At 44.0% G+C, this 12,004-nt stretch overlaps 1 protein-coding gene across 19 annotated transcripts in view; it reads right to left on the bottom strand.

Moving 5' to 3' along the window:
- The window catches only part of FOXP1 (forkhead box P1), a 386,150-nt gene that overhangs the window by 172,675 nt on the left and 201,471 nt on the right, over nt 1-12,004 (bottom strand). The window contains exons 1-2 of one of the 19 annotated variants that reach the window (XM_065686917.1): nt 4,577-4,641; nt 4,336-4,458 (exon numbers count right to left, since the gene is read on the bottom strand). The exons of 13 other annotated variants lie outside the window; for them this stretch is intronic. The gene's annotated coding sequence lies outside the window, so the exon portion shown is untranslated. 5 more of the 19 variants (XM_065686919.1, XM_065686922.1, XM_065686921.1 and 2 more) reach the window with 5 other exon arrangements.

Below are 12,004 nucleotides of genomic sequence, written 5' to 3'. Positions count from 1 at the left end.
CAGCCAGCTTCACATGAGCAGCTCGAGGGCTGCCACCACGCTAAGTACAGAAATAACGCCGGGGAGGGGAATCCAAACTAGCCAGGTGGACCAGATGACTTCTCTCTGCCTGTGTTTGTGGTTAGTACAACTATTAGAAAGAGCCATCCCAACATATGGCATGATTTAACTAAATCAGATCATGCTGAACTCACCAGCCTTTCTCAACTTACAAACCCCTCCGCTCTCGTCATTGCAGATGGGTGAACACCCGTCATGCTTTTAGAGTTTTCAGTAGCCGTCATTTATCCTGCTGACAGCGTGTATTTTAGGTATAATTATGTACTAACTAACTATAGATCAACTGTCAGTACATTAGGGTACTTTTTGGATAAAACTTCATGCTTAGCCCTTTGAAGGCCATTCGCCTACACACTACTGGTGGTTGCTGAATAGTGCAGGAGTAAGAGAAAGGAGAAGGGGTTTCAAAGCACAATTAAGTATCGTCTTTAAGAATCAGCCAAAATAGTAAGGAACCCTCCACTGTCCTGAAAGGCGATGCTGAGTCACATCCGACAGCAGCTTTTGGAGGAGGAGAGGCAAACCTGGAGCAAGGCAAGGGAGGAACATGCACTGGATGTGCAGAAAGAGGAAACAAAGAGACAGCGACGAGGTGAAATCCTTTGATATTTCCTCAGCTTAAAGAGGTAATTCAGTGCATTAAAATGGATCCTTGAAATTTCAAAGGATGAAACTCGCACAACAAAGATTGTCGAGAGTGCTATTTTCTAGGATTAGAACAAAAATGTATTGGGATTTGCTATATGATCTTACATCGCTGAGCAAGACTGTGTACTTGCTGTTATGCAAGCACCATCTTCCAATAGTGAATTTTCATAATTATAACAGAAAGGCGTAAATTTTCTAATGCATGGCAGTTCAAAAAGTAATCAAGAGAATGAGCCTGAGGGCTATTTTAATGTATGCAAAGCTAGTGACCCACAGTAAATGGGAGGTAGGCTTCAATGAATGCAAAGTAATGCACACATACTAAAGACCTGGTCTGATGAAGGACGGCTAAAATTAACACCCAATTAATTTCCGAATTGACAAACAAATGAAACCCATAAATCTACTTTCTCATTAATTTTCTTGTGGTATAATTTAAAGCAGTAATATGAGGGCAAAAACTGAGCATTATCCATCATAAATATCAAAAAAGATAGCACTGTAACACCATAAATTATGCATATTACCTGTTGTTAAAAATGATTAATGTATTATCAACTTTATCGTGCACTGTATATGTCTAGACGTATCTAAAATCTGAAATTTCATTTACTGCTCAGGAAATAAAGGGTCCAGAGGAATGGGATTATCTGCATTGCATCCTTGCCTCTGCTTCCTGACGCAGGCACAGCCCTGGTGCTCTCATCTTGGCTGGACTCATCCCAAGCCTGGGGTCCGTGGAGGGGGAGCCCATTGCAGGGGATTGTTTCCCTCTCTCCCTAGAGAGAGGAACAGATCACGCTGCTCTTGGAGCATCCCCACAAGCCAGTCTGCAGCCCTGGTACCTGGCTCACACACGGCTGCTCCCCTTCCCTGCCCTCCCAGCCCCAGGGAACAGCTATCTTTGTGAAGCAGAGCTATGTTGAGGGGAGGGAGGTAAACAAGGAAGAAAGAAGAGGAAAACATGAAGCTGTAAATAAAGTCAGTGAATGACAGGTCAGGGCTTTCCAAAAGTGCTTGAGCACATCGCCTTGGTCAACAGGAGGAGGACGTGTTGCTTTACCTCCTCCCTGTGAGTCATGCCACTGACAGGCTCAACTTCCACCAACCCAAACGTCCACCAGGGTTTATGTCTACTTGCCACCCTCAAGTCTCCTGAATAGCAGCTTCACCTACTCCAGTCTAAATGTAGGATACCACAACTTTTCATTTATTTAACTGGACACAACACAATCTCTTTCACTGTTTGCCTGCACGGCTTACACTGTCTGGGTTTTCTTTCCAGCAGCAGCATGTATCATAGGGCCACAGGAACCTGAAATCATCTGGAGGCAGCTCAGTGAAAGGCTGACTGATGCTCTGCAGGAGCTGAAACTTAAGACAGCTGTGGTGAGAAGGGAAGGAGAGTCAGGAGCCTAATCCCTTTTGTGCCACACTGACTTATTGTGAAATCATGGTCAAACAACTTAACTTCTTAGAGAACCAGCCACTGCAGTTACCCCTAAGGAAATCCCTTCTGCTGAGGGTGTTGCCAACCACAAACAGTAAGAACAGAGAACAAGCAAAGCCATAACTGAAACAGACATTAAAAGGTTGTCGTATGCTCAGTTCAAGAGAGCAAGAGCTGGTCCCTATGGAAAGTTAGTGCACTAAAACATACCAAGCTGTCCAGATAACAAGTGTCACTCCTTTCCTTAGGTAAGACCCAAAGCGTCAGGCAGAAATGATGGACAACTCATTTTTTCCCAAATGAGGTTTTTGCATCCTCCCTTCATTTTACACATGTGCACAGAAATTACTCCCAGTCTCCCCTTGGATAAACAAACCCCCTTTGCAAAGCCAGCTCCATCTCAGTCTATGCCCCTCAGCTTGTCAGCTATTAAACCCCACATTGAGCACGAAGTTCATGCCATAGCTGCGTAAGAGCTCTAGAGCCAGGCCACTTCCAAGTGACTGGCAAATATGATGCAATCATTTACATACCATCAGCAGCAGAGTGAGGTTCCTTCCTCTCTCTTGGGGAGAGCTGTCTTTCAGCCATGAGCTTGACAGAAATCATCCTTACCAGGATCACTGTATATTTGGAAGGAAAGGAACGGCAAGCGGCAAAAAACCCCCACCTAAACCAAACAAGAAACCTCAATTCGCTGCACCACACAACTCTGCGACTGCTACCGTGTGGACACAAACACCATCCACACTAGAGGAACAACCTCTCCAGAAGGAAGGACACTGAAGTGCAGAGCTGCCTCGGTGCCGACCTGGTAGCTGTTGTCTCTCGGGACATACCCACCTGCTCATCCCAGCCCAGGCACAGCAGCAGCTTCATGCAGAACAGGAACAGAAACTGCAGAGCTACTCTCACAGCCCAGGACTCATTTGTTTGTATGCACACTGCTCTGAGCTTGCAACATAAACTCTTGCAGTCTGTCTCTCAGGAAAAGAGGCAACTATTCAACCAAATAAAAGGCCAAAGTTGCATTTAGTAAACATTAAATTCAGTAAATATGGTTAGTTTATGTCGAGAGCAGCAGCATTGCGACAATAAAGATGGTATCAAGCCTCGCAAGACCAAGTGCTGGCTGTAGATGAATTGACTCCCACCCTCCATGCATATCTCCATTAAAGCATTTCTAAACTCTCTACCAGCCTCCAGAAGTCAAAAACCACCTCAAAGCCAGGTGCAACTCTAATAGTTCTGCACAATACAATTTTCACTTCACTATTTTCACTTACTTTAAGGCAGAGAAGGTTTGATTCATCACAGCAACACAAGTCAATTAATGACCCACTTGTCCACTTACACACTTCAGGTACCTTCTGTGGCCCCCCAGCCCCAACACCCAAACCGAACAATCCGTTTGACCACTGGTGCAAGCTGGAGAATACAATACATCACATTTTTATGCATATTCTGTTGCTTGCTTTTCCAAGGGCTGAAAAGGACAAATAGTTAATTTTATCCTCCAAAAGCTTTTCATACATGTATATTCAAGATATTTTTTAACAGATTAATTCACATATAAAGAAACGGACACCACCTTCATCCAAAAAGAGCTAACATTTCTTTCTCAAGGTCACTCTAAGAGGGTTTACTCCCTTTGTACTCGAAGCCCTAACAATTTACTGTTAGTGCTAACAGGTCCTGCCTGGCATTTGAAATCCAAGCCCCATTCAGAAACAATAACAAACAATAATTTTGAGAAACAAAGACGGTGTGCGTTTTTCTTGCTCATTTTCAAAACAACCCAAAAGCAAGAACTACCAGGATGGTGCTCTCTAATTAGGACTCCCAGAAACCAAACAGCCAGCATACAGAAATTAGCAGATGCAAACACAGTTTTCCAGTTATAAAAAGCAGAAAAGCAGCTCTGTCACCTCACTCACAGGAGGAGGAGCGACAGAGCGCGTTTTTACATTTGGTATTTTCTCTCCATTCAAACGGCTGTGCTTCTAAAATAGATTTTCATCAGATCTCCTCAGAAATAAAAGCGAAAGCTTTGCCTTTTCCAACTCCATCGAGGGCACATACATCAATTAAAATTCAACGTGAGAAAAGAGAGAAACCAAACAGCCCCCGACCAAACGCTGACAAACAACGCAAGGCTGTTCGTTTAGGGTGATTACCTGGTTCATAGCCCTATATCTTTGTCCTAGACCTTCTAACTCCTTGTTTGCTCCATGCAGGATTTTCTAGCCATCAGCCGTCTACTGCTGTGCTAGTCGTCTTGCAGGAGTGCTCTCTCCCTTCTGAAAAAAGCAAACAACTGGATAGATATCATTACACTAAGGAAATCTCTTGGAAAAACCAAACAACTTGCTAATCTTTCTAGCCCCTTCACCCAAGTTAAAGATAAGCAAAGCAAACCAAAGTGAGTTTCAGCCACATTCCAGGGACAAGCTCCCCTTTTTCTCCTTTATCAAAATCCCAGCATTTAAAGGTTTTTTTCCAGACCTTGCAGGATAAACTGCTGCTCACACCCGCAAACAAAGCAATATTTGTTTAATAACTGATTGCTGCCATGGGTACAGTAAACAAGGGGCCCAGCATTTGTGTTTATGAACAAACACATCATCTTGCAAGAGCAATTTAACATTAACCAGGTGGAATAATCAACAGATTTCATAGGTGACACTCGGGGCAGGACTAATGTAAACAGAGCAGGGAGGAGAAAGGGGCCACTCTTAGGGAATCAAGGTTGAGGCAAATGCATTACAGAGTAAACAGCTGGGAAGAACTCAAGACAAACAAATAGTCATTCTTCTGACATTTTGAGAAGCAGAAAGGTTGTACGTTACATGCATCAGCTGCTGACCACCATGAAATCAAACCAGTTGGGGACCAGGCCTTCTTGTTTACACAGTGCCATGTTTGCTTATAAACAACAATTTGCTGTTACCAACCTCGCATTACTCATTGCATAAACGAGCAGATCAAGTGAAATCCTGTTAACTCTTCTGTGGATTGAGGGGTTTTTTCCTCCCCTTCAACAACAACAAACAAAAAGCCTTTGCAGTCTTGCTGTGCAACCTCAAGACAACAGGCAGCAGGGGAAAACACATAGCTGTGCATCTGTTCCGATAAAGGGTAAAGAAAGGAGCTGAAAACACTTGAAAGTGCTTTACAAAACAAGATTTACCGGCCAAACCACTGATGTAAAAGATCTGTCTGCATTTTTTAAGAACTTCAGCAACTGCAAGAGGTGGGATGCAAAATCTTAATCTCTTTCTTAGAACAAACAAGTAAAATGGTGGCTTCCTACATGCCCAGCAGGACCACGTACATGTCTCATTCTAGACACACACATCCATGCCCATGCCAGCTCGATGCACAAAGCTGAAGCTGCAAGGTATGGTTCAGCCCTCCTCCCCTTTCTCTCTTCCATCCTCAGCCCTTGTACTTCTGCCTCCCATCGCCATTCTCCAATCTCTGCGGATCTCCCCAGCATATTTTTGTTAACCCAAGGGAAGCAGCAGCTCCTCTGATGTTGTCTTCTCACAGCTGAAACCTCTGGTTCCCAACTGCTCCCACCCAATGTCCATCTCTTGGCCTCAAGGCAATGAGACAGTAGTCCTCAAGGTGCTCAAAATGCCAAGGTTCCCTGGGATTGCCACCTTCCAGAATGCCTTCCCTTTCCCATCTCTCATCTCTGCACCTCTCAAGAAGGTGCCCGTTGCAATGCTCCCCAAGGGAGGTTTCTGTGACTTCTCTACCCTGAACACGGATTTCGGGAAAGATCTAAAGTAAAGGGAGAGCAGATGGATGGTCCTATCGGCAGGGGTTAATCCAGGGCTCTCGGTTACATTCCTGCCCTGACACAATCCTTGCGTGTGACCTCCAGAAGTTTCTTCATCTCTCTTCTATGTAAAGTAAGCCCTTTAAGACATTTTACTACTTGGATGGGGGTAGAGGCTGCAGTTGTGGTCTATACCAGGGGTCCTTCTTCCTTCCCAGCTGCACCGTGGCCCTTACCTGGTTCACCGCTACCTTCTGACAAGCACCAGCACCACCACCACACACTGAGTAAAATCATGCCAGTTTTGAATATATGACACATCCAAGGTCACAGCTGGCCTTGGCACTGCCCTCCCCTCCTTTGCTAATTCATGTGCAAACAGCACAATGGCCAGAAGCCTCCCCCCTCATCATTTTTTCCACCAGTTTTACACTATTTGGTACTTTTTTTGTCCGCAGCGCAACCCCGGGCATCCAGGGCTGGCCCAGAACCTCCGTTTCCTTCCTCAGAAAATATTTAGCCTTTTGTTGTAGTTAAAAAAAAATAATAATAAAAAGCTTCAAACCCATGAAATCAGTGCAACCTCTGAGTAAGACAGGTATTTAAATAAACCCCAAATGCAGCATTGTTCAGGCAACCGCCTATTTCTTAATACATTGGCAGCATAATAGCAGGCAGGATGAAAGGTGCGACTCGAGGACGGGGTTGGCGGCCGCACACCAGGAAAACAGAAGTGCTGCCCCATTTCCTGTGCTTCAGCAGAGTATTTCTGATGTCTGGGGCTGCCGGGGAGTTAACTCTGAATTAATGATTACACACAATACCCTCCTTTCTCCCCTCCCTGCAGGACAGCGAGGGCCAGCCTCCCTGAATGACTGTGGGCAGGCAGGCACAGGTCACAGGGGATTTGGATATTTCACAGCAGCTTCAAAAATGTAGACACCGCAACCTGAAGGCTTCTGAAAACATCAAGCCCCACATAAAAGTCCTGATATTTCCTTACTTGAGACAACTGCTCTCACCTCAGCCGCCGCTGCCTGTTCTACGCTCCTTTTCCAGCACGTAAAATCACAGTTTATTCAGTACAAAGTAACTATGGCATGATAAAAACTATAAGCATATCATTCAAATGCTTTATTGGTCAAATAGATGGATGCTTTTATTAGTCCAACCTTTTTTGTAATGGAGTGCCACTGATGACCCAGTGTTAGCCTCATTCCCTGCTATTAATCACACTTCTAAGAGCTCATTTTGCTTTAAAATCTTAAGAAATTGCTATAATTTAAAGACATGGTGTCTACATAATGGGAAATGCTTCACAGATTGTATCATTCCATATAACACAGAATTTTTATGGCAATGCTGACCACGACACCAAGATATTACAAAACTTGAATAAAATATTTGATGGAGAAAATCTAAATGTAAACTTACTTTTGCATTTGTGGTTTGCCACATCCATAACGTTTTAATCGCAGCCTTTTGGGAGTTGCAGTTCTCAACTGCATGTGGCTTACATAGATTAACACTACAAAAATAGTCCCTGAACAAACATAAACAGAGCAAAACAAAATTAGATTAAAATTAAATAAAAGGATGGACCATGAATGAGAGGCTGCTCATGCTCTATTTTAACTATTTTAACACAAGGGATTTATCCTTTTGTCGACTATGTTATCTCTTTCTTTTCCGCACAGGGAAACAGATGTTTCTGCACAGATGATGTTTACTGTGAAAAACTTTTTATGACAAAGTGAAAGCATCTTACGAATTTACCTACACCAAGAATTAAATTAATATAATGATGGTCTTAACCCGTATTATTAAAATGTACTTTGCAAAATGTTTTGACAATGTTGACTGCTGCAGGAAGGAAAACACATTTAAGACAATTTCAGCCAAATGCAAAAGCAGAAGCCTTCTATTTTTTAAATGTAAAGTAAAAAGCATCTTTAAACACCTTCTTATGAAAGAAAATGCAGTGCAATTATGTTATATGGCACACACAAAAGCGTGTTCTTTTCCTCAGCTCTCTAACAAGATATTAGTATCTCCTGGCCTTAGGAATACTATGTATAAATCACATCATATTCAGAGTGTCTGAATTAATTATAATAGGAGCTGGAGAGAAATGTTAACTTCCCAGGTTGTTGCTAAGGATTAGCCCTTGTTTACAATTCCGTATTTATAGAACAAGAAAAATTTGTCAAATGAAGGGCAAAGAGGAAAGCAAGAACACAAATTTAGCTTTGATTTCAAAACAAATCAGATCTTGCATCCATTCCCTGAAAAGAAAACCACAGTTTTTAATGTGAAGATGCAAATGAGTCTCAGAATATAAAAATGTTTTATAATTCTGTGCATTCAACACTACTAGATGTTATTTAAAGAATTTATGTTAACATTTCTCATCCTCACACAGCAAGTCCAAAATGCTGCAAACAGCATTTAAAATGGATCTTGTCTCTATGGGGCACTGGGTAGCTGAGGAGCCTCAAGCAGAAGGTATAGAGCAACAGGCTTAATGCTGGCTCAGTGGAAGGCTGCACCTCCATCCAGAGGGCAAGTTATGAATCTCAAAACTGCTGGAAAAGCCATGTTGGCTTCCCCAAATGCAGTCAGCCTGTGATACGAACAAGACCCCTTTTAATAAAGGCACTTGGGAGCCCAAGAAGTCCACCATGCAAAACATGGTATTTCTGGAGAGCAGTGCAAGGATGCTCAAGGCTCAAAGTTGATGGGAAGAGTCACAGTGAGGAGAGTGCCAAAGCTTTGCAGGGATTTGCAGGTCTGGAGCACCTTGGCAGAACTGGCTGGGGAAGTTAATACTGCTCACTATTGTAAGGACAAAGAAAGCACTTCGGCCTCCAGCACTTTCATTTCTTTTCGCAAACAAACACACACCCACTACAATTAAGCTGCAAACCCATTTTCATTCGGACTCCTTGTTTTCACACATTTCAAGCCTTCTAAGACCTGCAGTCCCTCTCATGCTCCCATCAGTGTGTGACTGTGTGTGGAAAACTAGGCTAGGGCTCTTTAGTGGTTTCAGTTTATGAAGAAGCATATGGAAAAAAATGGGGTGGTTTTTTCCCATTAAAAAAAACCCAGAAGTAACCACCAAGTTCTGAGCAGGGTGACTTGCAAAAATGCTGAGTACCCACAACTGAGAGCATTCAACCCCCTCAAGAATCAAGTCCCTAACACAATAAGAAAAATGCACTTAGCTAAGCTTTTGTGGAAACAGATCCAGTCTCCTTGCCTTGCCCTGTCCAAGGGCTACAGCTATCACATTACAGCCAGGACAGCACGATGCAGAAGAGAAACCTATGTGCCTATGAACAGTGGTGCGTAAGTCAGCACACACACACACTCCTAAAGTACCCAACATACCGGTTTAGCATCAGACAGAACAGAATAAGTGCGACAGAAGAGGTGCTTTCTTCCCCAGTTTTATCTTGATGTTTTCTTTCCCAGGAACAGCTCCAGTCTGGGTCCAGAGCAAGGATCCCACCACATTTCTGTGCAGGAAATGCGCACGTACTGCACATGTTCCTCAACAGCCACATGCTCGGCAGTGACACACATGGATCCCAAGCACCCAAAAATACAGTTGGTCCTCACCACACTGGCCCAATAGAGGGGAAAAAAAAAGTGTGAATTTTTTCCACCTCAAAATTTCATCCTGTGCCTGAGAAAACTCCCTAAAAAAGCTCTGTCAAAACCGGTTTGTTTCTACTCACCAAAAAAAGCACATATGCCTACTTTTGAGTCAGGATGCAGGAAGCCAAGCTCTTAATCCCTCTTCTGCATTCACCCATGGCTGAAGAGCAACGCCATGCCAGCAGAGGTGGCTGGGAGAGGGAGAGGCAATAGCAGAGAGGAATGACTGGACACTGAACAAGCCTCTTCAGCTTGCCTCGGCTGACAACAGCAGGCAATCGTGAGCACTCTGTGGGTGCCCATACCTTTTCCATGCATGATGCCGGAGCAACAGAGAGCCTCACAGTAAACAGCACCATGGCTCCACAACCTGTCCACAGCAAGCTGGACTGGAAGGGTCCATCTCTGCCAAGCCTGGCAGAGGTTGCTCTTGTGCTCTCAGAAACGGCCTTCCTGGTGCTGAGTCCCCAGCAGCACACGAGGCCATCTACATACAGTGATGTGCGTTTAATATTCCAAAGCTGCACTGAGGACAGTGTTTGAACATCTCCAGCCACATGCAGGGGCACGGTCACACAGATGTGTTGGCTCCTGAACACTGGAGAGCTAAGACATGCGGCTTCCTGCTCCAAGAGCCTGTGAAAGACATGGATACACTGTATTTACAGTCAAGACAACACCATTCCATGTCAGGATAAGAGGGCAATCTGCACCCTAAACTGGATGGTACGATATCACAGTCACTGACTGTATGATCACTTCCTTTGGCTTAAAACTGCCTGCACAAGACAAAGGAGAACAAGGAGAGTAACAAAACATGCAGTGTATTTTCTTCTACACGGCAGCCACATATTTCAACTGCCTCAACTGAATTCTTAGAGTAAACACAGCTTTAAGAGAAAACAGCTAGAATAAAGAGCTTCTGGAAAGTTCCTACTGATTATGCATGCAAGAATTCTGCTACTGCTTCCTCCCATCATCTGAAAAATAAACCAAACACCCAACTTCCACAACTATCTACAGAAGTGCTGTTTTTCTGAAGCATGTTACAATACTATCTGAGGTCTGCAAGTTGTAATGAATGCATCTTGTTTTGTAAAATACACAGAGGAGCTCAATTAAATGAACAACTGTAAAGGAAATAGAGCTGATAAAGGAATTAATGCTCCGTGTGCCAGATCATAACATAACATCTAGGATAACAAAACCATGTCAAACATGCAATTGCTGAAGACTTAAAAAAAGAAATAAAGAAGTTAAACCCTAAAATATTTTAAGCATGTAAAATGAAAATGTGCAGGAGGTATTTTATATAATTCAGAGAGAGGGGAGCGCGGGCAGCAGCAAAGGGGTCTCCTGTAGCTGTTTGTTCAGCCTGGAGAAGAGACGGCTCTGGGTGAAACCTTGTGAGTCTTCCAATACCTAAAGGGGACAACAAAAAATCTGGAGAGGAACATTTTACAAGGACGTGTACTGACACAACAAGGAGTAATGGCTTTAAGCTGACAGAGGGGAGATTTAGACTGGATGTAAGGAAGAAATTCCTCACTATGAGGGTGGTGAGGCCCTGGCACAGGTTGCCTGGAGAAGCTGTGGCTGCCCCATCCCTGGCAGTGTTCAAGGCCAGGCTGGACGGGGCTTGAAGCAACCTAGTCTAATGGAAGGTGTCCTTGCCCCTGGAAGAGGATCGGAACCAGATGATCTTTAAGATCCCTCCAACTCAACCCACTCTGTGGTTCTATGACAAGATCTACTAAACACACAGAAAGACAGAACATTTTATAAACTACCACCTGCTCCGACAATCCGCTCCTTTCTCACTGCCCAACCTATCTATTTCCGAAGACCAAGCTAACCCCATTCCCCATCCACCACGACACAGCTGAAATGACTTCACCAGTCTTGAGTTTGCATCTCTTCCCTTTTTTTCCCCTTTCCTTGCCGTGTGCCTGTGCCTCTCGGGCTGCCCACACGCTGGAAGGGAGCCGCCAGCCCTGGAGCCTGCTCAGGCTGTCTGCACACAGACACCGGTGGGAGCACAGATTAGGGAGACGTTTAGGGTTCTGCAAAACCTCGCACATCGGCTTTTCTCCTTTCGCAGTTGGCGTGTGAACTTGTAACTCGGAAATTGCAAGTTCCCACCAATTTTTTTGGCAACTCGAACGTAATTTTTAGGAAAACATAGTATGCGGCTTTTGGCACACGGAGCTACGTGCTAAGGCTTTTCAGACAAAATATGCAAAGGTGATGGTCTCACAAGCCTTTAAGGGCTTGCTGGATGAAACACGGCTTTGGAAGACGAGAGTACAGAATTCTGACTCTAACAAGCAGTAATAAAAGTCTGTGTTCAGCAGCTCCACAGACACTTACTCACAAAATGGGCACAATATCTGCAT

Source organism: Lathamus discolor, chromosome 7 (assembly GCF_037157495.1).
Source record: "Lathamus discolor isolate bLatDis1 chromosome 7, bLatDis1.hap1, whole genome shotgun sequence".
NCBI lineage: Eukaryota > Metazoa > Chordata > Aves > Psittaciformes > Psittacidae > Lathamus > Lathamus discolor.
The sequence above is the reverse complement of the archived record's forward strand: the minus strand, read 5'-3'. Positions and strand labels throughout refer to the sequence as shown.